We start from the raw sequence: 23,627 nt of genomic DNA on the forward strand, positions 1-23,627 counted from the left end.
TTTATCAACCTTAATAATTGAGTAAGCTTTTGTACAAAATGTTTAAACATTATAATAGCTTACTAAAGGTCACAAATTCTCACCAATGTATTCGCTTTTATTTTATTTTATTTTAAATATTTTTTTTTCTTTTAAACGAATGGAAATTAAAAATTTTAAAAATATAATAATAAATTAAATATTTTTAAATAAATAAGTCAAGATACTATTTAAAAGTTTAAAAATTCAACTATAATCTAAATTATTCTTTTTCACTTGGATCAGTAGAAGTGATACGAATTTTAAAACTTTAAAATAAAGCTATTGGTTATCAAAACTTCAAAGAAAACCTTATTATTGTATGTTTTGCCATGTTATGGATTTTATTGAAACTAAACAAGACATCCAAATCACTAAAAAAAAAGTATTACTAATGATATAATTTTATCCGTGGATAGAAGTTTCTCAGTAAAATAGTAATTATTAATAAATTTTATTAATAAAAAAATTATTGGTAAAATAATGTTTATTAATTTATTTTATCAACGAATTTTAATATTTTAATTATTTTTTGAAATATGTATTGGTAAAATTAGTTAATAATTTAAAATTTTAATTTTGACAATAAAATAGGTCTAAAGTTCAAACTTTAACTTATTGTAAAATTTGTTGATAACTTGGTAATGCATTTTTTTTTTAAATTTCATCAATAAATTTACTTGAATTTTTTGAAAATTCGTTGATAATTATTTTTTGAAAATTCATAAATAGTTGTATTTTTTAAGATTTGTTAATAATTTTTTCAATAAATTCATTAGTGAAACAGATGTCAATTTTCTTGTCCAATCAAAAGAAATATTTGTTATAAATTAAATAGAGATAAGGGAGAAGTATGACAAGAAAAAAAAAAGAGAGGAGAAGGAAGAAGATATGACAACAACGATGACAAAAGAGATCAACAACAATAGCAATGACAACAAAGGAGAAGGAAGAGGAGGAGGAGTCAAAGGTGACATGAAGATGACAACAACATACATGACAACAACGTGATACACAATAATAGTAACGACACTGACAAGGGAGGAGAAAGAGAATATCAAAATCATGATATTTACTGAAAAAATTTATCAACGAAAAAAATCTTTCATTACACACATATTATATATATATATATATATATATATATATATATATATATATATATATATATATATATATATATATATATATATATAAGTATTGGTGTTGCACATAAATACATATATCAAACTATATCAGTATTTAATTTTTAATTTAAATAATTTGAAATATATAATATTTTATTTTAATAGTGTAAAATTATTAAAGAAATTACCACATTCAATATAATGAACAATTAACTCAAAGAAATATATAAAATGTTACTATCCTTAATATTATTATAACACCAAATATATATAAACAATAATCTTATACAACTAAGGAGTAATATTACAATGAATCAAAAGTATAATATAGTCTTTCAAAAACTAATATAAACAAAAGAATGAACATCTTACTCTACGCTTCAACATCATCCCTATCCTGTATTGGATTTATCTAAATATCTTTATTTGCTCACATCATTAAGGTGATCATTGCAAACAAGAAGAAAAACATACAAGCAAATAAAGATCAAAGGGTAAGCTAATGTACCAAAATGAGTATTCATACACCATTTAAGTTTATAATAACACATAAAGATTTACATCAACCAATCTTAAAGCATACAATCATACATTTTATACTTGACCATCTGGATACATGTATTGATATCATACTCTAGCGAGTTATGCTCTTGTGGTGGTTTTTATTACTATGTAGAGTCATTGCCAATGGGTTTCAGCCTACCACACACAAGATTAATATCTTAATGTCTTAGACTAAAGTAAAGTCCATAAACTAGGACTTCTTGCTCCTCTCATTATATACCCCACCATTCTTCAGAAATACCTATCCAAATAAAGATTTTGGAAAACAAAAAGAATTCCCGAAACGATTGTTTGAGGTGGTATTTTCGAATATGGTTTTGGAACACTTGTTCCACATTTTGTTTTAAATACCCCAAACAACTTCTTCTCCATGGTTCTTCTCCAAATTTTCTTTCTCCTTCAATCCTTCACCACCTATCATATAATTACCATCCATCTTCTTCTTTGTACCTTTTCTCTCGATATGGTGAAGTGGTTAAGGGTGAGGAATATGAAGAATGGTGTGTAGTGGAGAGGAAAGGAAATATGATGGCTATAATGGAAGAGTCATCCTTGCTTTTGTTCTGTTCCTTTTTTTTTTCTCCAACGTCGACGTTGGCACAGAGGATAAGGTGTAATAGTAGAGAAAAATGAAGAAGGGATGTGCATGTTAGTTCGTGACGCTAAAAAGGAAAGGAGAAAAAAATTTAGAATTTTTAATAAAGGGTTAAATATATTTTTAGTCTCTCAACTTGAATGTAAAATTGGAATTCGTCTCTATATCAAATATCTCAAGCTTTTATACACTTCAATTCTCAATCTTTAAAAATGAATTAATATAGTCCTTGTAATCCAACTACATTAACATTTTTTAACATTAAAAACACGTTTTAGAATCACATTTGAGTTGTTTGCATTATTTTAATAAATGTTAGTTTAAAATATCGTTTAATAAATCTAAATAAACTAATGTCCTTGAATTATATCTATTTATTTTTAAAATTTTAAAATAATAATGTATTAAAAAATAGATGAATTATAATTTTACATGTAACTTGAGTGACTAAATATATAGTTAACTTTAAAGATAAAATAAGAATATTGTAATATTTGGGGTGTTGGAAGAGGAAAAAAGGATCTGGGTGTTGGAAGAGGAAATAAAAGAGGGAAGGAAGAAGCAGTACATTTCATCCTCCACCTCCAAATCCTTCATCCTGCACCTACAAATTTCTAAAAAATGACTAAACTACCCCTAATTAAAAAGGTTTTAATATTTTTTAGTAAAAATAAAAGTATTTAAAGATTCACGTTGTTAGTGCACAGATATTATTTGCACCCTTAAACTCTACGGATCTCATTTCTGCTTCTCTTTGTTGGTCTTCATTTATGCTTGGGATCTCATTTCTCCATTCTCCCTTCTCTCTCCCAGTACACACATACATACAGACCATTTGTGTTTCTCTCCCTCTGCCTTTCCTCTTCGTCAGTCTAATAGCATAGAGGCACACAGTCCCTCGCAGGTTCGTCTCCCTCATCCAACGTCCCTGCGAGCATTCAACAATCATTGCGAAATTGGTCCGTGTAGTTTTTTATACATAGCAAAAGCTGTCTGGTTAAAATGTAATGCAGATTTGTATTTATCGGATACATAGAATCGACCGCAGATGTCGATATTCGATTTCGTACTCATGTCTAAATCCGATGGAGGTTTAATTTTTTTATTTTAATTATATTATGTTTTTATATAATGTTTCGTGTTTATTTTTTTCTCATCCTTGAATTATTTTAAATGTTGTCATTTAATTATTTTAAAGGTTGTCATTTAATTATTTTAAAGGTTGTTATTTAATTATTTTAAATTTTGTGTTTTAATTATTTTAAATTATGTGTTTTAATTATTTCAAATATTCTGTTTTAATTATTTTAAATGTTTTGTTATAATAATTTTAAATTTTCTGTTTAAATTTTTTAAATGTTCTGTTATAATTATTTTAAATTTTATGTTTTAATTTTTTAATTTATAGTTATTTGAATTTTATTTTAATTAAATTTTTATATTTGAATTAATTAATTATTTATTTATATAAAGATTTGAATTAATTTTATTTATTTAGAATAAAATAATTTTAATTATTTTAAAATTTCTTATTTAATTATTTTAAATTTTCTGTTATAATTATTTTAATTGTTCTGTTATAATAATTTTAAATTTTGTGTTTTAATTTTTTTAAATATTCTGTTATAATTATTTTAAACTTTCTGTTTTAATTTTTTAATTTATAGTTATATTTGAATTAATTATTTATTCATATAAATATTTGAATTAATTTAATTTATTTTGAATGAAATAATTTTAACTATTTTAAATTCTCTGTTTTAATAATTTTAAATTTTTTGTTTTGATTATTTTAATTTTCTGTTATAATTATTTTAAATATTCTGTTATTATAATTTTAAATTTTCTGTTTTAATTTTTTTAAATATTCTGTTATTATAATTTTAAATTTTCTGTTTTAACTTTTTGAAATGTTTTGTTATAATTATTTAAAAAAATTGTTTTAATTTTTTAATTTATCCTTATTTCATTTTTATTTTAATAAAATTGTTATATTTGAGTTAATTATTTATTTATATGAAAGCAATACAAGGGTGTAGTGTAAGGGTATAGTCAATGCAGGTGTGTAGGTGTGTGTAGGTGAGTTAATTATTTATTTATATGAAAGCAATACAGGGGTGTAGTGTAAGGGTATAGTCAATGCAGGTGTGCAGGTGAGCAGGTGAGCAGGTGAGCAGGTGAGCAGGTGAGCAGGTGAGCAGGTGAGCAGGTGAGCAGGTGTGCAGGTGTGCAGGTGTGCAGGTGTGCAGGTGTGCAGGTGTGCAGGTGTGCAGGTGTGCAGGTGTGCAGGTGTGCAGGTGTGCAGGTGTGCAGTGTGCAGTGTGCAGTGTGCAGTGTGCAGTGTGCAGTGTGCAGTGTGCAGTGTGCAGTGTGCAGGGTGCAGGGTGCAGGGTGCAGGGTGCAGGGAGCAGGGAGCAGGGTGCAGGGTGCAGGGAGCAGGGTGCAGGAATGGATGTTTGGTTATAGGAGGAAAATGCAGTCAATTGGGTACAAAAGGTTTTAAGAAACAAAATTTATTAAATAACCAAGTAATTTAATTAAGGGTATATTAAGAAATTTGAGGTGCAGATGAAATAATTGGAGGTGAAGCATGAAACCCTCTCATTCCCGTTTTCTGGATGGGACTTTGGTTCAGCCCAAACGAAAACAGTTGGCTCAACATCACTGCGCGATCGTAAGCAGCTTCAATTCAACGTCTGAAATTCTCGCTCAGTTACTGCAACTGTAAAGTTGACCGAAAAAGTAGAGGAGAGAAGAATGTCAGGGTTAAAGGAATTGCTTAAGAAAGGGTTAGGTTTAGGAGACATGGCGTTCAACGCCGGCGGAGGAGCTATCAACTGGTTCCCTGGCCACATGGCCGCCGCCAGACGAGCCATCCGCCAACGTCTCAAACTCTCCAACCTCGTCATCGAAGTCCGAGATGCTTGACTTTCTCTCTCCTCCGCCAACGTCGATCTCCAACCACACCTCTCCGCAAAACGACGTGTCGTCGCACTAAAAAAAGATCTTGCCAACCCTAACATCATGCATGTAAAATCATCACCATCGTCAGTATCCTGGTCATTGTCGTTTACCGTTAAGTTATTCACGCGGCGTGTTGTTACTGTAGAAATGGGCGCATTATTTCGAAACTTGCAAGTAGGATTACATTGCAATAAACGCTCACAGTCAGAGTTCCGTGAGGAAGCTTCTGGAGTTAGTGGAGTTCAAGCTGAAAGAAGTAATTTGCCGGGAACCGACGCTACTTGTGATGGTGGTCGGTGTTCCCAACGTTAGCAAGTCTGCTTTGATTAACTCCATTCATCAGACTGCAAAGTCTCGCTTTCCTGGTATTAATTTCGCTAATTCGCGAAACCATTGATTTGAATGAATTGGATGAGTTTTTTTTTTTGCTTGTTTGGAATTGAAGTGGTGTTCTTTGATAGCGCAGGAGAAGCTGAAGCGTGCTGCTGTGGGTCCGTTACCTGGTGTTACTCAAGACATAGCAGGATTTAAGGTCTGGTTGACAAACATAAACATGAACATAAAATTAAACCAGATGTTCAAGTTATAATGGTGAAAAAATATACTATTATGTCCTATTTAGATAAATTTATTCAATAAGAAAATAAGATACAACGAACTTCTCGTGTAAGCTAAAATGAACATATGTAATTCACTTTTATATTGTCTGTCTCATTAAACTTTCTCAAAAGCTGAGACAAATAAGTAGATTGTGCCTTCGTTTTTTCTTTTCTTATTCCTTGCATATTAATACTTAAGGAGAATTTTATGTAATGAGGACCTTAAGGTTGTTGTTTTGATATAGGCTGCGCAGGTTCAACCACTTCAAATGAAATAAAAGATAGCAGATCTTTATTTCCCAAGTGACTAAGTATTAGTATTATGCGTACTTTGTATATCTCTAGTTGTTGCTTTAGGTTTAAAACTTAATTTCTGCAAATGATATAAATGATTATTGTTTTTCTTGTCTCTAGTTTCTAGTTCTGTTGCCTCCACGTGCAAACATATTATTTTATCTGCTGCAGACTACAATTCTTTTTTATTCCATTGTGATTCGTCGGAATCAAGGCATAGGTTTATGTTAGAGACAATGCTTCCCTCGTTCTGTTTCATGTATTAATGTTTTTCCTTGAGTGTGTGTTTTTGAATAGCATATTTGAAGGGTTTTACTTTGTGTTTTTTGGAAGCTCCTTGAGAAAAACAGATGATTATCTTCAAAAATAAATTGAAACAGACATCATTGAGTTACATGAATCAAATTTAGATTCATGTGTCTAATAACAATATTTTCATTCATTTTGTTAGAATTATTACATCTATGTATCATCATTAAGCCTAAGTAGGATGTAGTGTGCTAGATAATTTATTAGTTGTACCTATAGTCGTACCTAGTTTTGCACTGAAGTGTCTAGTATAGTCCCTTAATTTTCCATGTACTCTTGTATCAGTTTTTCATTATAAATAGAAGATTAGGAGAGGGATCTCTCAAGCCCTCCAAAATATATTTCTCTGTTTTGAATCTCAAGTCATTTGAATCATGAATTCTTGTTGTAGTGGTTGTTATTTTAGTACACATTCATATTTTGAAGTGAAGTACTGGTTTTGTTCTCACCTATAGCATCCGATGTTCCAACTATTATCTAATTGTGTACTTTTGTAATCTAGATCAATAGGGTAAACATTCCTAATTGTTGCAAGGGGCAACATGGTCCCTGTAAGACAAGTGAAGAGGGATCATGGAAGAAAATAGTATGAAAGGCAAGCAATACGTTATTGCCTAGGCTGAAGCTTTTGGAATAGTCAACAAAAACGTGCTGGGGAGAAAAGGGGATGATAAACAACTTTATGAAATATTGTTTTAATCTTTGGTTGATAAAATGAAAGAAAATGTGATATTTTCCATGTTTTTTGTGATCGAAGAAGTGGTAAGAGTCTCCAAATTAGATGCACTAATGATTTGAATCAGTTTCAGAACACAATTAATTATTTTCTTTCTCACACACAAAACATGAAAGCTTAACGAAGTAAATCTAGGAATTTCAAGAGTATATATGATTTGGACAATTTTTTTTTAGGAAAAGAAATTTATATTAGTGAGCCATACGATCAAAATATCGTACCTACAAAGTATACCCTTATGTACTGCATATATAGTGTGTATTGTACTACATACTGGTTAGTTACCCTTCCTTGAAAATATTGGAAACCTGCTAACTGTTTCAGAAATAGGTTTTATTTTTTGTTTTGTCAAGATATTTTTGAGAGATTATTATTCTCTTCCATTCCTAATTCCTGAAAGTTTTTAATGTTGGCTTGATTATTTATTATTTGGCATATAAACGAAGAAAGTATTTGCAAACGAAAAGGTAGAAGGAAATCAGTGCATATTCTATTTTTCTCTTGCATTTTGTTTTATTATCCGTCACTGATTCTATTTTTAGTTGGTGGTTCCATAATTAAACAATGACTTTGACCCAATGTTTCAGATAGCACATAAACCAAGTATATATGTCTTGGATTCCCCTGGGGTACTGGTTCCGAGTATCTCGGACATAAAGACAGGGTTAAAGCTGGCTCTGGCAGGTACTATGTCTTTTAAAATTTATCTTAAATATTTCTGTCATTCGTAAAATTTTACATTATTATCGGTGGTAAAATTTGACATATTATTTATATCGGAGCATGACTTTGTTGACTAAAACTATGTTCTGAAATTACATTTGTTTATCCCCAACATGTTTGATTCCTGTGGATTTATTCAAAGCCTTTTCTGGGAACTATGTTTGCTTACAGGAATATGAATAAAAGCTTTAATTTGATTTTTTTTTCTTCCTGCCAGTTTTCATTGTGTCTACAAGTTAGATTGCAAATTGTAAAAGCGGGAAATTACCTTGTGGAGTTATACTAGGACGGTTTTGTTGTGAAGAAACTTGTAATTGCTGCTGTTATTTCTATACATAGAATACAAACAAGACTTCTTACTGATGTTTTGGTTAGCCAATTGTTTTAAAGTAAAATAAGGAGAGTGTTTAAATTTATAAACAACAGTCTTCTTTTATATGATTCAGTGTCTATGTGGTCTCTTATATTCTTATGTTTTACTTGCAAACCACATTGCATGTTTATTATTTTATTGCATTTAATCAATTGAAGTGGATGCCTTGGTGGGACAGTAGCAGAGGACAAATTAGTGATTTGTTTTGTCTATTTACTGGGTTGAATTTAATTTTCAGTACAATCCTTTAATTTTACGGGCCTATAATTTTGAATCTTCTTGTCCCTTCAATGGTCAAGATCCTATCTCTTATTATCTCATTCCTTAGTTATTAGCAATTCTTAGAATTGCAAAGCTGTCAGTATTCCATCAGGGTAATCATTTGCGTTAGTTTGAGAACATGCTCTGTCAAGGATGGGTATGCTTCTCTTGATTCACTATGGGTTATAAGGAGGATTCTTAGTATTCCTATGATTAGGTCTCACATTAAGGCACGTAAGATAACCTTGCTAGTTTTAATTTGAATTTGACGTTAAATTTGATTAATTTGATTCCATTACTTTTTATAGTGATGATCTATTCCCATTTATGTGGAATTGATTTTGAAGTTGTGGTTGATGTTAAATTTGATTAATTTGATTCCATTACTTTTTATAGTGATGATCTATTCCCATTTATGTGGAATTGATTTTGAAGTTGTGGTTGATGTTTTCAAGTAGATACTTTAGGCAGGATATTAAAGTCATTTGTTGATTGATGAACTCTTGTTGTATCCCATTTTTTATTGATTGTGTTTAAACTACCTTTGCATCAAACAATCAATTTCCTTGTTACATATTTGGTTAAAAAACTTAGAGAGAGAGTAAAAAAATCTTAGAGAAAAATGTTTGAGAGATAATTTGTTTTTAGATAATAAAATTTATTTATAAAAAAATTATTTATACATTAAACTTTTAAAATTAAAATTACTTAATCTCATTATTTAGAACACACTATCAAGACATGATTTTTTAAACTCTTACAAAATACAAAGACAAAAAAATTGAATATATAAAACTAGACTTACTTTCATGGAATATGCTTATATTGAAAAATACGAATAAATATTATATTTTTAAGATTCAAATCAATAAACGAATAGTAACCCCAAGATAGTTATTAATATGGAAATTGCAATTATTAAACACTATTTGTGTGTACGCATATCAAAATAAATAGGTGTAAATTGTCATAAAGTATACACGAATTTGATATATTATTTTTCTCTCTTATGTCTATATATATATATATATATATATATATATATATATATATATATATATATATATATATATATATATATATTCTTTTGGCAACTTTTAATACAGTGCACGGGAGAGATTATATAGAATAAAAGATGATATCTTCTCACCAAAATATGTGCTTTGCAAGAACGTAGTGTATGAAGACTTCTATCAATATTATTTGTATGATTGGTTAGATTTTATTGAACTTGTCACCTAATCTCATTAAAATAGTTTGAGATGGATAAGTTTTATTTTTCTTTATCAAGTATCAATTAGATTAACTCTATCAATAATATTATGTTTAGTTTGATTGAGACAAAAAATAAAAGTTGGTGTAATTTAAAGTATACTATATTGTCTTTATTACTATGTTATGATTTTTGAGTATTTTTATTGTATTTGTATTTTGATTAAATAATGCTTTTGAATAAATTAAATCAAATTTTAAATTTGAAAAATAAAATTAATACAAAGGGGAAAAAAAGGATCATCTTTGCATTCAAAGTTCACTTTGTTAGAAGTTATTTTTAGTGACCTTTGCTAAAAATAAAGAGTTGTTTATGTAAGTATTGCTTAAAAAAATACTTTTCCATATCTTAAGAAAACCATAAATCAGAAATGAATATATAAAGTAAATAGCCATTTTAGATACAAAAAAAAAATTATTTTAGATATTTGACAATTTTAAACAACTCATCTTAATCTAAAACCCAAAATTTTCTTTTTATATATAGAATAAATACCATCGAGAAAGTTAATATAAGAAACAAGAAAATACACAGTAATTCAATAATAATAGTTATATATACCAGTGAAAACTAGTGTAAGTTTTCTTTTATTATAGTAATTTTTTTATTAAACTATAAAATGATTTTAATTATTTAAATAAAAATATTAATAAATTATAGAATAACTTTTATAAAACATAATTAAAAATAATAATTTTATAATTTTATTATAAGTAATTTTTTTTGTGTAAATGGTTTTTTTATTATGACTAACTATTTAAATTCATAAAGGTAGTTATTAAAAAATAAAAGTAAAAAATGTTTTTTTTTTTGTTTTGAATAATTATTTAAATTTTAAAAAGTAGTTATTACAAGAGTAAAATTGAAAGAAAATTAGGTAAAAAAAATCCTATATATATTATAGAATAATAATTTTTTAAATTTTATAATAAGTATATCTTACAACTCATATATATTATAAATCTTGATCTGCTGATAACACAAATTTTTAGATAAACATTAAATTCAAGTGTATTATATTTTAAGTAAAGAACAATATATAAAAGATAGTAGATCGACAACATGATGATGCACCTCCATTTTAGTGGGTATAAAGCAAAACTTTAGTTAACTTCTAGAATGAGATTTTGATTTTGTATGAAAAGCTCATATTATCGTCCTTGAATACACTACAATCTTAATTAAATGATGCTGAGTTAGATGTTTGGTTGCTTCAAACATCATTGTTATAGGTTAACGTTCTTCGTCTTTAGTTGTAATTGCGTAGTTGTGTACCTTTAACAATGAGATATACTGCTGTTGAATTTTAACTCACTAACTACTAAGAAACTAATCAATAAAGTAAATTTCTTTTTTTAAAGGTGTCTGTCAGTCATTACTCTGTGGTTTAAAAATAATTTAGAAACTTTCCTTCGGCTTAAAAAAAAAGGAAATAATTTATCTAATAAACATAATTTAAATAAAAATTTAGTGAAAGAATGTAAAAAAATATCAATACTTTCATTTCAATTTCATTAGAATATTAATTTTGTATCAGTATTAAAAATAAACTAATTTTATATATTTAATTTATAAAATAAACTAAAAATAAGAAATTTTTGTTGAATAATAAAATTTTTAAAAATGCATAATACAAATTTTAATCGTAAATTTAATAAAAAATTTATATTTGTTATAAAGGCGAGTTGTTTATTTATGCTTGTGTGTGAACTTAATCAATGGTGTAGGAGTTGGTCTTAACCCATTATTTAAAAAGTTCCTTATGTAATTTTATTATATTTAAAATAATATTTTAATTATGTTATTAAATAAAATATATAGTATATAATTTAATATTGTTATTGACTATTATCTATTTATTAATTTTATCAATTTTTTTAAAAAAAAACATAATATATGAGAATATTTGATTAATTTTAATAAAACATAATATATTGTGATAAAGTATGAAACATGACATAATAAACACGAAGTCTATCTAAAATATGAGAATATTTGATTAATTTTAATAAAATTCAAATTAAATTTTTTTATAATTACTAAATATTTATTTTATATATATATATATATTATAATAAAAAGAAATCATTGGTAAAATTTAATTATAAATTCAAGTCATATATTGAAAAAAGAAAAAAAATAAACAATATATAATAAAAAAATTCATAAACTTATTATTTATAATTTATTATTTTAAACTTTTAAATTAAGATGTCGTATTTAGTTTTGATTTAGATATAGATGATTTTTTTGCACAACAAAATTAAATGATTATCTTATATATTTTAAAAATATGTTTGAGGTTGTAGAAGTAGAGATGTAGGACTTAAAATAACCTTGAGAGCTGTTGTCCAAACTTGTAGGCCTCCGAGTCTCACATCCTTTAGTTTTCTCCACCTATTTCATCTCCTAGTATTATATAAGCAACCTAAGGTCTCCTTTGTACATACAACTTGAACACCTTCAAATTTGAATATAAGAAGTGTTTTGCATTCAATTGCATTACTTCTTTCAAATAGAATTTTGTCTCTTAGTCTAAATTTGGGTATTATCTTGTGAACAAGTGGCGATCCTCCTTAGCATTTATCTTGGATTCTTCCAAGTGACATGTTTTCAAATCATAAATTTCCTCTCCTTTCTCTCTTACATTTTTAGTTTTTTAATTCCATTTATTAATTATTTTTGTTTAGTTCTTGGCTTTATTTCTATATAAGCATGTTGTTCCATATCATGTGGTATCTAGAGCAAGTGGTTGCAACAACATGAATTGCATGTACTCTCCTTCATCTGTGAGGAGAGGCAGTGTGTTTGATTCCAGTTCTTAGTGTTGCAATTGGTGATGATGGCATTGGAGTAGAGGATAAAGAATCATCAAAGGACTCAACCAAAAGGCTTAATGCTCTCCTTCTAGTGGATGTAGTGGTAATAGCCTTGCCTTTCTTAGATGCAGGCATGTCATGTATTACTTTGCGCTTAGTTGCCATATGCAAAACAATCACCAAGTGTCCTCCTTTATATAGTTAACCTGAAAAAGAAAAAAAGAGCAATCTCGATATTCTAAATAACTAACGCTTGAGAGGAGCATAAAAAATAATAACAAACAAACTAAAGACACATATGAATCTTTTTTCTTTCACCAGCAGTTTTTAATCAAAATTGAGGGCCTTCAAGGCCTAAAAAGCTCTATGCTCAAGCTCTACTCTGGCAAGTGGTAAGCTTCCCATATACTAGCTATAATTGAAGGGTGTAGTGGGTTTTAAATGAAAGTGCTTACATAAGGTATCAATTTCAAAGTTTTTAAAATTTTTAAACATATAGTAAGTTACCCATGAGTGGTGGCTCAACAAAAGCTATGTTTTGTGCTTAATTTCCACACAGTATCATTTTTCTTTCAATTCCTCCATAATTTCTTAAACCTTTTTTATTGTCCTAAATGAATCCTACCTATGCATGAAGCATCAATGCAATGAAACCAATAAAGTGAGTATTTATTTAAGTTGGGTTGCCTCCCAATATCGCTTGTTTAGCATTTTTAGCTCGATGCATTATTTTTCATGAGTCATTCAACATTATTCTTGTGGTGAGACTTGCAAGATCAACACCTTGATATTCCTTTAATCTTTGTCCATTCATAAGCCAACTTCTTTTTGTTTTAGGATCTTTAATTTGAATTGTTACATATGACTTCACTTATTTGACAATGAATGGTTCATATCACTTGGACTTCAATTTCCTTCGAAATAACCTTAATCTGGAATTGAAAAGCAAGACCAATTAGTTTGGTTTAAATTTTTGTTTTAAGATATTCTTGTCATGGTAGGCCTTCATCTTTTTGAGGATCCTTTTAAGTTTTCTGTTTGAAACTTCAACTTGACTACTGATATGAGGGTGATAAGTTGTGGGCTACTTTATGTCTTACATTGTAGTGCTCCAACACATGCTTAAGCTATTCATTGCAAAAATGACTACCTTCGTCAGTAATAAGCATTCTAGGAGTACTAAATATGTAGAAAACATTTCTCTTAAGGAATTTTATAATTGTTCTTGCATTTGCCTTCAATACAACAAATGCCTCCCTTCATTTAGACACATAATCCACTTCAACAAGTATGTATTCGTATGAATGTGACATAGGCAATGGACCAACAAAGTCCATACCCCAATAATAAAAAATTTCCACTTCAATTATTCCTTGTAGAGGTAATTCATCATGCCTTTACAGTCCTTTGACACTTGTCATTATTTCTGTAGTGTTCATAAGCATCTTTAGACAATGTAGGCCAATAAAAACATTATTGTAATACTTTTGTAGTTGTTTTGTCTCTGTTGAAGTGGCCTTCATAAGGTGAATTGTGATAGTGCCATAGGATGCCTTTGATCTCTGTTCCAAATATACCTCTTCACAGTAAACCATCTACATCAATTTTAAACAAATGGGGATCATCCCCTATAAATTACTTACCTTCCCAGATCAATTTTTTCTTCTAATGGCACATGAATTTCTTAAAAATAAATCTAGCGGCCTTGTAGTTTTCTATATCAGCAACCCAAGGTTTTTCTTTCACCACGAACAGTCTTTCATATGGATAAATGATCAGTCACATGGTTCTCATTACCCTTCTTGTTCTTGATTACCAAGTCAAATTCTTCTAAGAGCAAGATCCATTTGATTAATCTTGATTTTAAATTTTGTTTCTTCATCAAATACTTGATAACTGCATGGTTTGTATAAATTATAATTTCAGAGCCAATTATATAAGGTCTGAACTTCTCCAATCCATAAACAATTTCTTGAAGTTCCTTTTCAGTTATGGTATAATTGACTTGGGTTTCATTGAAAACCTTACTTGCATAATGAATAACATGAAATTTTTTCTGCTTTCTTTGCCCCAGTACAACACTTACAACATGATCATTAGCATCACACATCATTTTAAAGTTGAAATTCCAAATTGGTTGGGTGTTGACTAACGCTAAGCTTAGCTTGCATTTATGTTGCTCATAAGCTTCATGACAATCTTGATCAAATTTAAACTTAACATCCTTAACCAATCGATTTCTCAAGGGTTTGGCAATCCTTGTAAAGTGTTTTATGAACCTACGGTAAAATCCAGTATGGCCTTAGAAACTCCTTATTCCCTTAACATTGACTAGTGAAGGAAGTTTGGAAATAGCCTCTACCTTGGTTGGATTTACCTCAATCCCTTTTCCATAAATCTTGTGGTCTAAAACAATGTCTTCATTTACCATGAAATGACATTTTTTCGAATTGAGTACTAGATTGGTCTCCATACATCTTTTGAATTCAGAAATACCTTTCCAAATAAAGATTTTGAAAAACAATAAAGAAGTTCTGAAACGATTGTTCGAGGTGGTATTTTCGAATATAGTTTTGGAACACTTGTTCCACATTTTGTTTTAAATACTCCAAACAACTTCTTCTACATAGTTCTTTTCCAAATTTTCTTTCTCCTTCGGTTCTTCACCACCTATCACATAATTACCATCCATCTTCTTCTTTTGAACCTTTTCTCTCGATATAGTCAAGTGGTTAAGGGTGAGGAATATGAAGAGTGGTGCGTAGTGAAGAGGAGAGGAAATATGATGATTATAGTGGAAGAGTCATCCTTGCTTATATTCTATTCCTTTTTTTTTTCTCCAATATCGACGTTGGCACGGAGGATAGGGTGTCATAGTAGAGAAAAACGAAGAAGTGATGTGCATTTTATTTCGTGACGCTGAAAAGGAAAGGAGAAAAAAATTAGAATTTTTAATAAAGGATTAAAATTAGAATGTATAATTCCATGCAGCAATAGCTCAATGATGCACTTAAATCATCGCTGGCCCATCTGAATTTGGACCATTTCAGCACTTAGAGACTTCAGCCTCTGCCAGCGGATTGTAGCACATCACACTTGTTTTCTTTTCCGCACAACATCATTCGATTCTGACAGGCAAAGGCCCAAAAAAATCTTCATTCCATTCCCTCACAGCAGCCTCGCGGGCTTGTGGCAGCTACTACAGCCCAGCCATCATCACAATGGTGCAAATCTGCTCTCCAATCAGTGCTGGCCCATTAGTGACCTGGCCCAATATATTTTCTTCAGCATCAGCCCACTTTTATTAATTCCTGCAACAAAGAAAAAGAATGTGTTAAAAAATATAACCTATTCTAAAATATATTTTTACTTTGTTTTCTAAAATATTTTTCTAAAAAGAATCTAATTACTTAAAAACCTATTTTATTTGCCTAAAAAGAGAAAATTAACCAAATTTTTTTTAAAAGCTATTTTTACCATTTTACACTAAACTATTATATTTCTAAAAAATTAAAAGCTAAAAACCTTAAGAAAAGAGTTTTAACCTAGAAAAATATGCAAATACTGGAGAGTTAACACACCCCCACACTTAAGGAACTATCCTCCTGGGCAGGGGAAAAGAAAAAGAAGAAAACAAACACAATGAAAAAAAGACAAAACCAATTTACAAAACAGAAAACACCTAGACAAATCCTACTGTATCACTAAAAATCCTGAAAATTTAAAGCTAACAAAACATAATTAAGACAACCAAGCATATTAGGAATTGCTAAAATAAGGCAACTATGCAGCAAAATTTGAAAGAACCAACTTCTAGACTCAACTTGACCTCACAGGTAAGTGTCTGCACTCAACTCTCGTGTTTTCAGCATTGGTATTTTCAGCACTCAACACACCAGGCTAAGCAACATTACCATAGGCTTTTACACAATCTAATCTCCGCTGCTAAACATATGCACATTCAAGATCATCAGGACTTTGTTAAAGCTTGTAATGAGGCTAGGGTGGAGGGTAGGTTGAATGAAATGGAAAACAAGGCTAACAATGCGTAGTGAAGTGTGGAAGTGTTGGGGAAAAAATTTGAATCTGTAGTGTAGGGGTTATTCCAGACCAAACCACTTCCTTTTTCTTCTCTTTTCTTATTTCTCAACTCTCTTGTGCCAAATTTTTCTTTTCTTTTTCTGCCACCAACCAACCAGACTTGAACTTTCCACTTTTTTTTTTTTTTCAATCCAGACTTTCTTTTTATGTTTTTCTGCTTCCTTTTTACCTTTTTGACCAAACATCCCCATGCCCTACAATTTCTAAGACTTCCCTCTTCTAAAACAACTTCCCACATCTCCCTAATTGGGTATCTTTTTGGTTTTTCAGATTCAAATGGGCTTATAAGCTGCTAAAACACAAAGAACAGGCTAAAAGGCTCAAAATCAAGGTACAATGGGAAAAGAAATGGGGGGATAGGCTATTTGGATAGGAGGCTTAAAAACAAGAAGGCCTGAATCACATCAAAAATGTCTCACTGTTCAACTATATCAAAGAGAAAATGCACAAGTTCTAGAATGTCACTAACCTAGGTGTAAACACACTACAAAGAATTAAAGCTCAAGACTCACTGGGTAATAATATCTGCTAAGTTGATTCCAGAGTTGGTTTCTCAAAACTCTAAGCACTTCTACCTTTAACTTATCCTAATTAAGCTAGTTTTCCTTAACTATGCATGCAACTCAAACTTTCAAAGAAATTCAGCAAAACAACAAAATTAACCTAGGCTATTCAGTTTGCAATAAGGATTTAAAAACTAAACGAAACAGAACCTAAAAACAAGGGAAGCTACTCCTAAAAACAAAGCAATTATGTAAAAAAAAATGGAACAAAGCAAGGCTATCTACCCTACCTACAACATATTTACAGTCAATCAAAGCATCTACAACTAAAACAGATCTAAAACTAAAACATACCTACTCCAAAAAAAAAAAATTATCACACTTTTATACTAGAAACAAAGACATAACAACTATATACAGGGTAAAAACAAAAAAAATTAAACCTATATTATACTATACCCTCTCACCCCAACACTTAAGAGGCACATTGCCCTCAATGTGAGTGAGGAAGGTTTTCTAACAACAACAGACAACAACAGATATGTACAAGACATAATTATGCTAAACAGAATTGAAAAAGAATTAAAATTGAGCAAGAAAACGTATATAACAAAAGCAAGAAAACTAAACCCAAAAGAACACAACATATACAAGACAGAGCTAGAAAAAGAAAACTAAAACTATAAAGCTACAAGAAAAAAAAATATTTATTCAAATGACATATTTTCTACTCTACTATTTACTATGTTATCTATAACTACTCTACCTACTAGAAAATATCTAAAACTATGCAAAAGAAAAGAAAGGAAAGAGCTTATCAGTTTTGTCCTTATGCATTCAACCACTCCTTGCATTAACTCCCTGGCTGCACCAATCTGCTTCTGTAGAGAACTTGGTTGGAGCAGCACTGCCCTCTCATCCAAAGCAAGATGTTGCTTCTCTCTTCTCCAAGCAAACTGCTGCAGCAGCAGCTCTCCTTCCACTGACAGCTCTTGAGTGTATGGCACTGGGATAAAAACCTCTGGCTTACTTCAAACAGTAGCAATGCAATCTTCTTCATCAACCATGGATTCATTATTGACTTCAGCACCTGCATTATCATTTAATTCTGCAACCTGGCCATCAAACTCACAGTTAAGTCTGTTATAAGGTTGGAATCTGGTTGTATCACATCATCAATTTCAATACAAATAGAGCAAGAATCAGCTTCGCAACTACATTTAAAGTTTTCAGAGCACTGTGAAAAATGAAAGTTTAATTCTAAATCTAAAACATCTTCAGTTTTCACAGTTTCTATATCAAAATCAACACTAACATGTGAATCTGCAGCAGAATCAAGACTCAATTCAAAGATACTATCATGCAAAAGTTCATTCACATCAAAGCAATCATCTATATTCATGGTTGAGTAAAAAATAACAGCATTCATATTCACAGGTTCAATGGCTAAAACTGAATCAAGAAATTTGGGATGATCAATCAAAACTACATCAGTTTCAGCCAAAGACTTTATAGAATTAATGTGCAGCAAATCACAGGTATTTAAATGTATAGGCAAATCAGGTAAAGTATTTGGAATCTCAAGTTCAAAATAAACCTCTTTTTGCTCATTGAAAATTATGTTACCAATCTCCAAGTCATCAGCTGCATCATCAAGTCTATCATAGAAATCAAAATCAGTGCAAGGATGATGAACATCAGGTATGTCAATGTGCTCTATAAAACATAATGAATTTAAAACATGAGTGTGTACAGACATATCAATAACAAAATCCAAAGCAGGCTTTACAGGTTCAATCTTTAACATATCAAAAACATCAAAACCAGTTTGAATTTCAGGCAAATTAATAGGAATGATCAGTTCAGAGAAAACCTTTACTGGTTGCAACTCAGAACCTGTGCTCTCAGCAGATTCACTAGCTTCATCATGAAACCCACTCAACTTGGCTATCAAAGTCCTGGCTTCAAAAACTGTCTTATCCATAATAGACCCTCCAGCAGCAGCAGCATCATCTCTCCTTCATGCTCAGTCCATCACAGAAGTACAGGATGAGAAGGTGCTCACTGATTTGATGATCTGGACATGAGGCACACAGCTGGTTGAATTTGTCCCAGTACTCCCTCAGTGTCTCTCCTTGCAGTTGTATAATGGAGCTAATTTCTCTTTGCTTGGAGACTGTTGTTGAGGCTGGGAAGAACTTTTCCAGAAAGCTTCTCTGCATCTCAGCCCAGGCAGCAAATGGTGATGAATATGTCTTGTAATACAACCAGTCCTTGGCTGCATCTTGAAGGGAGAAGGGGAATGCCTTCAACTTGACCCACTCTTCAGGAACTTCTGCTGGTTTAAAAGTTGAGCAGACCACTTGGAACTCCTTCAAATGCAGGTGTGGATCTTCTCCAGCCACTCCATGGTACTAAGGCAGCCTTTTTATAAGCTTGTACGGCCAATCCTGAGAGTTTCTCATCTCCTGGTACCGAACCTGTTCTTGACTACACTTCAAAAGGAGATTATACCAGGCACACAGACAAACAAGGAAAAGAACCTAAAAATAACAGCTTCCAGAAATAAAATCAAAAATCAAACACACAGAAATAAGAACCACTACTCACAAATGCTACAACTTCAGAAACAGAAACCAAAGCACACTAAAAAGAAATATGCAAAAAGAAACAAACCTAAACAAGACCACCTAAACACCCTAAGACTTAACTCGCCGAGTCACCGACAACGGCGCCATTTGTTTAACTAAATTTGGTCGCACAGAACAAACTAAGTAAAGCTGAATTTTACTTAGCTCGAAGGAATACTTCTGCCTCAATTGAATGTCTCGAGCAAAGACCGCTAAAGGCAGCAGCAAACTCAGCACCAAAACACTGCGTTTCAATTATGCTCAGTCCATGCAGCAATAGCTCAATGATGCAATTAAATCATCGCTGGCCCATCTGAATTTGGCCCAAATTTTGAATAGCATATTTGAAGTGTTTTACTTTATGTTTTTTGGAAGCTCCTTAAGAACAACAAATGATTATGTAAATTGAAACAAACATCATTGAGTCACATGAATCAAATTTAGATTCATGTGTCTAATAACAATGTTTTCATTCATTTTGTTAGAATAATTACATCTATGTATCATCATTAAGCCTAAGTAGGATGTAGTGTGCTAGATAATTTATTAGTTGTACCTATAGTTGTGCCTTTGGTAGATAAAAGGAAAGAAAGTGATATTTTCCATGTTTTTCGTGATCGAAGTAGTGGTAAGAGTCCCAAGATTAGATGCACTAATGATTTGAATCAGTTTCAAAACACAATTACTTATTTTCTCTCCCACGCGCAAAACATGAGAGTTTAATGAAGCTTGCCATTTTATTAGGAAATTCTTTAAAAAATACAAGTGTAAATAAATGTAAGAATTTCATGAGTATATATCATTTGGACCTTTTTGTTTGAGGAAAAGAAATTTATATTAGTGAGTTATACCGATCAAAATATCATACCTACAAAGTATATCCTTATGTGCTACATATGTAGTTGTGTATTACAGTACTACATACAGTTACCCTTTCTTGAATATATTGAAAATCTGCTAACTGTTTCAGAAATAGGTTTTAATTTTGGTTTTGTCAAGATATTTTTCAGAGATTATTATTCTTTTCCATTCCTAATTCCTAAAAGTTTTTACTGCTGGCTTGATTATTTATGATTTGGCATATAAACGAAGAAAGTATTTGCAAACGAAAAGATAGAAGGAAATCAGTGCATATTCTATTTTTCTCCTGCATTTTGTTTTATAATTTGTCTGTAAATTGATTCTATTTTTAGTTGGTGGTTCCATAATTAAACAATGACTTTGACCTGATGCTTCAGATAGCACATAAACCAAGTATATATGTCCTGGATTCCCCTGGGGTACTGGTTTCGAGTATCTCGGACATAGAGACAGGGTTAAAGCTTGCTCTTGTAGGTACTACGTCTTTTAAAATTTATCTAAAATATTTGTCATTCGTAAAATTTGACATTGTTATCGTGGTAAAATTTGACATATTATTATCGAAGCATGACTATATTGACTAAAACTATGTTCTGAAATTACATTCGTTTATCCCCAACATGTTTGATTCCTGTGGATTTATTCAAAGTCTTTCCTAGGAGCTATGTTTGTTTACTACAATATGAATAAAAGATTTAATTTGATTTTTTCTTCCTGCCAGTTTTCATTATGTCTAAAAGCTGGACAAATTAGTAATTTTAATGCATTTAATCAATTGAAGTAGATGCCTTGGTGGGACAGTAGCAGAGGACAAATTAGTGATTTGTTTTGTCTATTTACTAGGTTGAATTTTATTTTTAGTAGAATCCTTTAATTTATTACAGGCCGTAATTTTGAATCTTCTTGTCCCTTCAATGGTCAAGACCATATCTCTTATTATCGCATTCCTTAGTTATTAGCAATTCTTAGAATTGGAAAACTGTCAGTATTTCATTAGGGCATTCATTTGCGTTAATCTGAGAACATGCTCTCTCAAGGATGAGTATGCTTCTCTCGATTCACTATGGGTTATAAGGAGGATTCTTAGTATTCCTGTTATTAGGTCTCACATTAAGATTAAGGCACGTAAGATAACCTAGCTAGTTTTAATTTGAATTTGACGTTAAATTTGATTCCATTACTTTTTAAAGTGATGATCTATTCCCAATTATGTGGATTTGATTTTGAAGTTGATGTTTTCAAGTAGATACTTTTGGTAGTATATAAAAGTCATTTGTTGATTGTTGAACTCTTGTTGTAGTCCCATTTTTTTATTGATTGTGTTTAAACTACCTGCGCATCAAACAATCACTTTCCTTGTTATATATTTTCTGTTTTCTTTAGTGGACAAAGTAATAAGGTGACTTTTGTCTAATTTCACAATTGGTGCTTTATATACTCTAAATATAAAATAATGAACATTTATTTTATACTTTAATAACTTTTGAGGATCTAATCTATTTTGTCATGATTGCATAAGCAAAAGGGTTGCTTTAGTATGTGAATAGGCCTTATGGGGCACCAAGGGCAATGAAAATGTAGAGGTGGCATTTTTTAATGGGTGAAAAACTGTTAGAAAAGACAAAAATATTTAGTTTGAAATCGCTATGAGTAATTTAAAGAATTTCGTGATTGTTTCCTTTTCCGTACTAATGTTCATGGGCTAACTAAGTTAAGTATTTTTTCAGTGTTGCAGAATTTTGTCATTTTTAAGCCAGCTATCTCTATTTTCAAGCCGTCATTGTAGATAGAAGTTCTTAATTTTTGCCCTACATCTTACGCATTCTTTAGTTATTTTCCCAGACCAGTTTTGGGAATTGAATATCTCATTTTCTTACGAGTTCCACTTTGAGTATGGGAAAAATGGGAGTAGGTAGGGCATCTACAGCCGTTGGGTTTCTGAATATGTATCCTTTGTAGCACGTGTCCTGATATATTATGTCATGCAAACATGGTTGATGAATTGACAGGGTCAGTCAAAGATTCAGTAGTGGGTGAGGAGCGTATTGCTCAGTACTTATTGGCAGTTTTGGATACCCGGGGGACTCCACTTCACTGGAAGCACCTAAATAATAGGAGACTGGATGGGATTGAATACGAAGCAAAGGCGAATCGTGAATATAGTCTAAAAAATCTTAAGCCAAAGAAAGAAATCCGCTAAATAGATCTGATTTGGTGTATGTTGAGGTAACAAGTAGGGGTGGGCAAAGTGTACTATACTGCACTATAAAATTTTATAATTATTTATAAAACAACTTAGGAAAACTGAACTGCACGAAAAAATATTTCGGAGTAACTATACTGAACTATTTTTTAGTTCACTTATAGTATAGTGCAATTTAGTAAACTATTTTTTAGTTTACTATAGTACACTTCAGTTACCTATAGTTCAGTTTGATGCAAAGCAAATCCAGTTATAAATGCATCTTGCTTTTCAAAATTCTTAGTTCAAAGGTGGTGCAGAAGCAACTAAAATCTATCCAAAAAAAAGTACAACAATGATTAAATAAAATATTTATCCAAGCTTCTTTCAAACTAGTAAGTTATGCTATGATCTCATACATACCCAGATGTAGAATAAACACATTTTCCATGGCCCAAAGAGAAAAGAAAAACAGAAGTTGAGGATAATTTCTCTTTCAACATCATTATGAACAACATTATCAGCAATACATTAATATTAAAATTCCGCTCAGAAGAACATTTTATATCTTATACATCACTTTCATCTCAAAGTTTTTACTTACTTGTCATCAACCTCTCTCTATTTATCAATCAATCTAGAACTCTATAGGTTACAGAATCTGCCCTTATCCAAAAACAGCAAATAAAATCAAA

At 30.6% G+C, this 23,627-nt stretch overlaps 1 long non-coding RNA gene and 1 pseudogene across 2 annotated transcripts; one reads left to right on the forward strand and one right to left on the reverse strand.

Moving 5' to 3' along the window:
• The first annotated feature begins 5,061 nt into the window (after window positions 1-5,061).
• LOC108319138 (short integuments 2, mitochondrial-like) lies at window positions 5,062-23,054 on the forward strand (annotated as a pseudogene).
• On the reverse strand, window positions 15,533-20,224 carry LOC128195443 (uncharacterized). Of its 2 annotated transcripts, none has more exons than XR_008246981.1 (2): window positions 19,133-20,224; window positions 15,533-18,374 (listed from the first exon to the last, which is right to left on the reverse strand). It is a non-coding gene; the product is annotated as an uncharacterized LOC128195443 (long non-coding RNA). The 2 variants fall into 2 exon arrangements; XR_008246982.1 differs by having other exon boundaries at window positions 15,533-18,917.
• Window positions 23,055-23,627: the final 573 nt, after the last annotated feature.

Source organism: Vigna angularis, chromosome 2, assembly GCF_016808095.1.
Source record: "Vigna angularis cultivar LongXiaoDou No.4 chromosome 2, ASM1680809v1, whole genome shotgun sequence".
NCBI classification, from domain to species: Eukaryota; Viridiplantae; Streptophyta; class Magnoliopsida; order Fabales; family Fabaceae; genus Vigna; species Vigna angularis.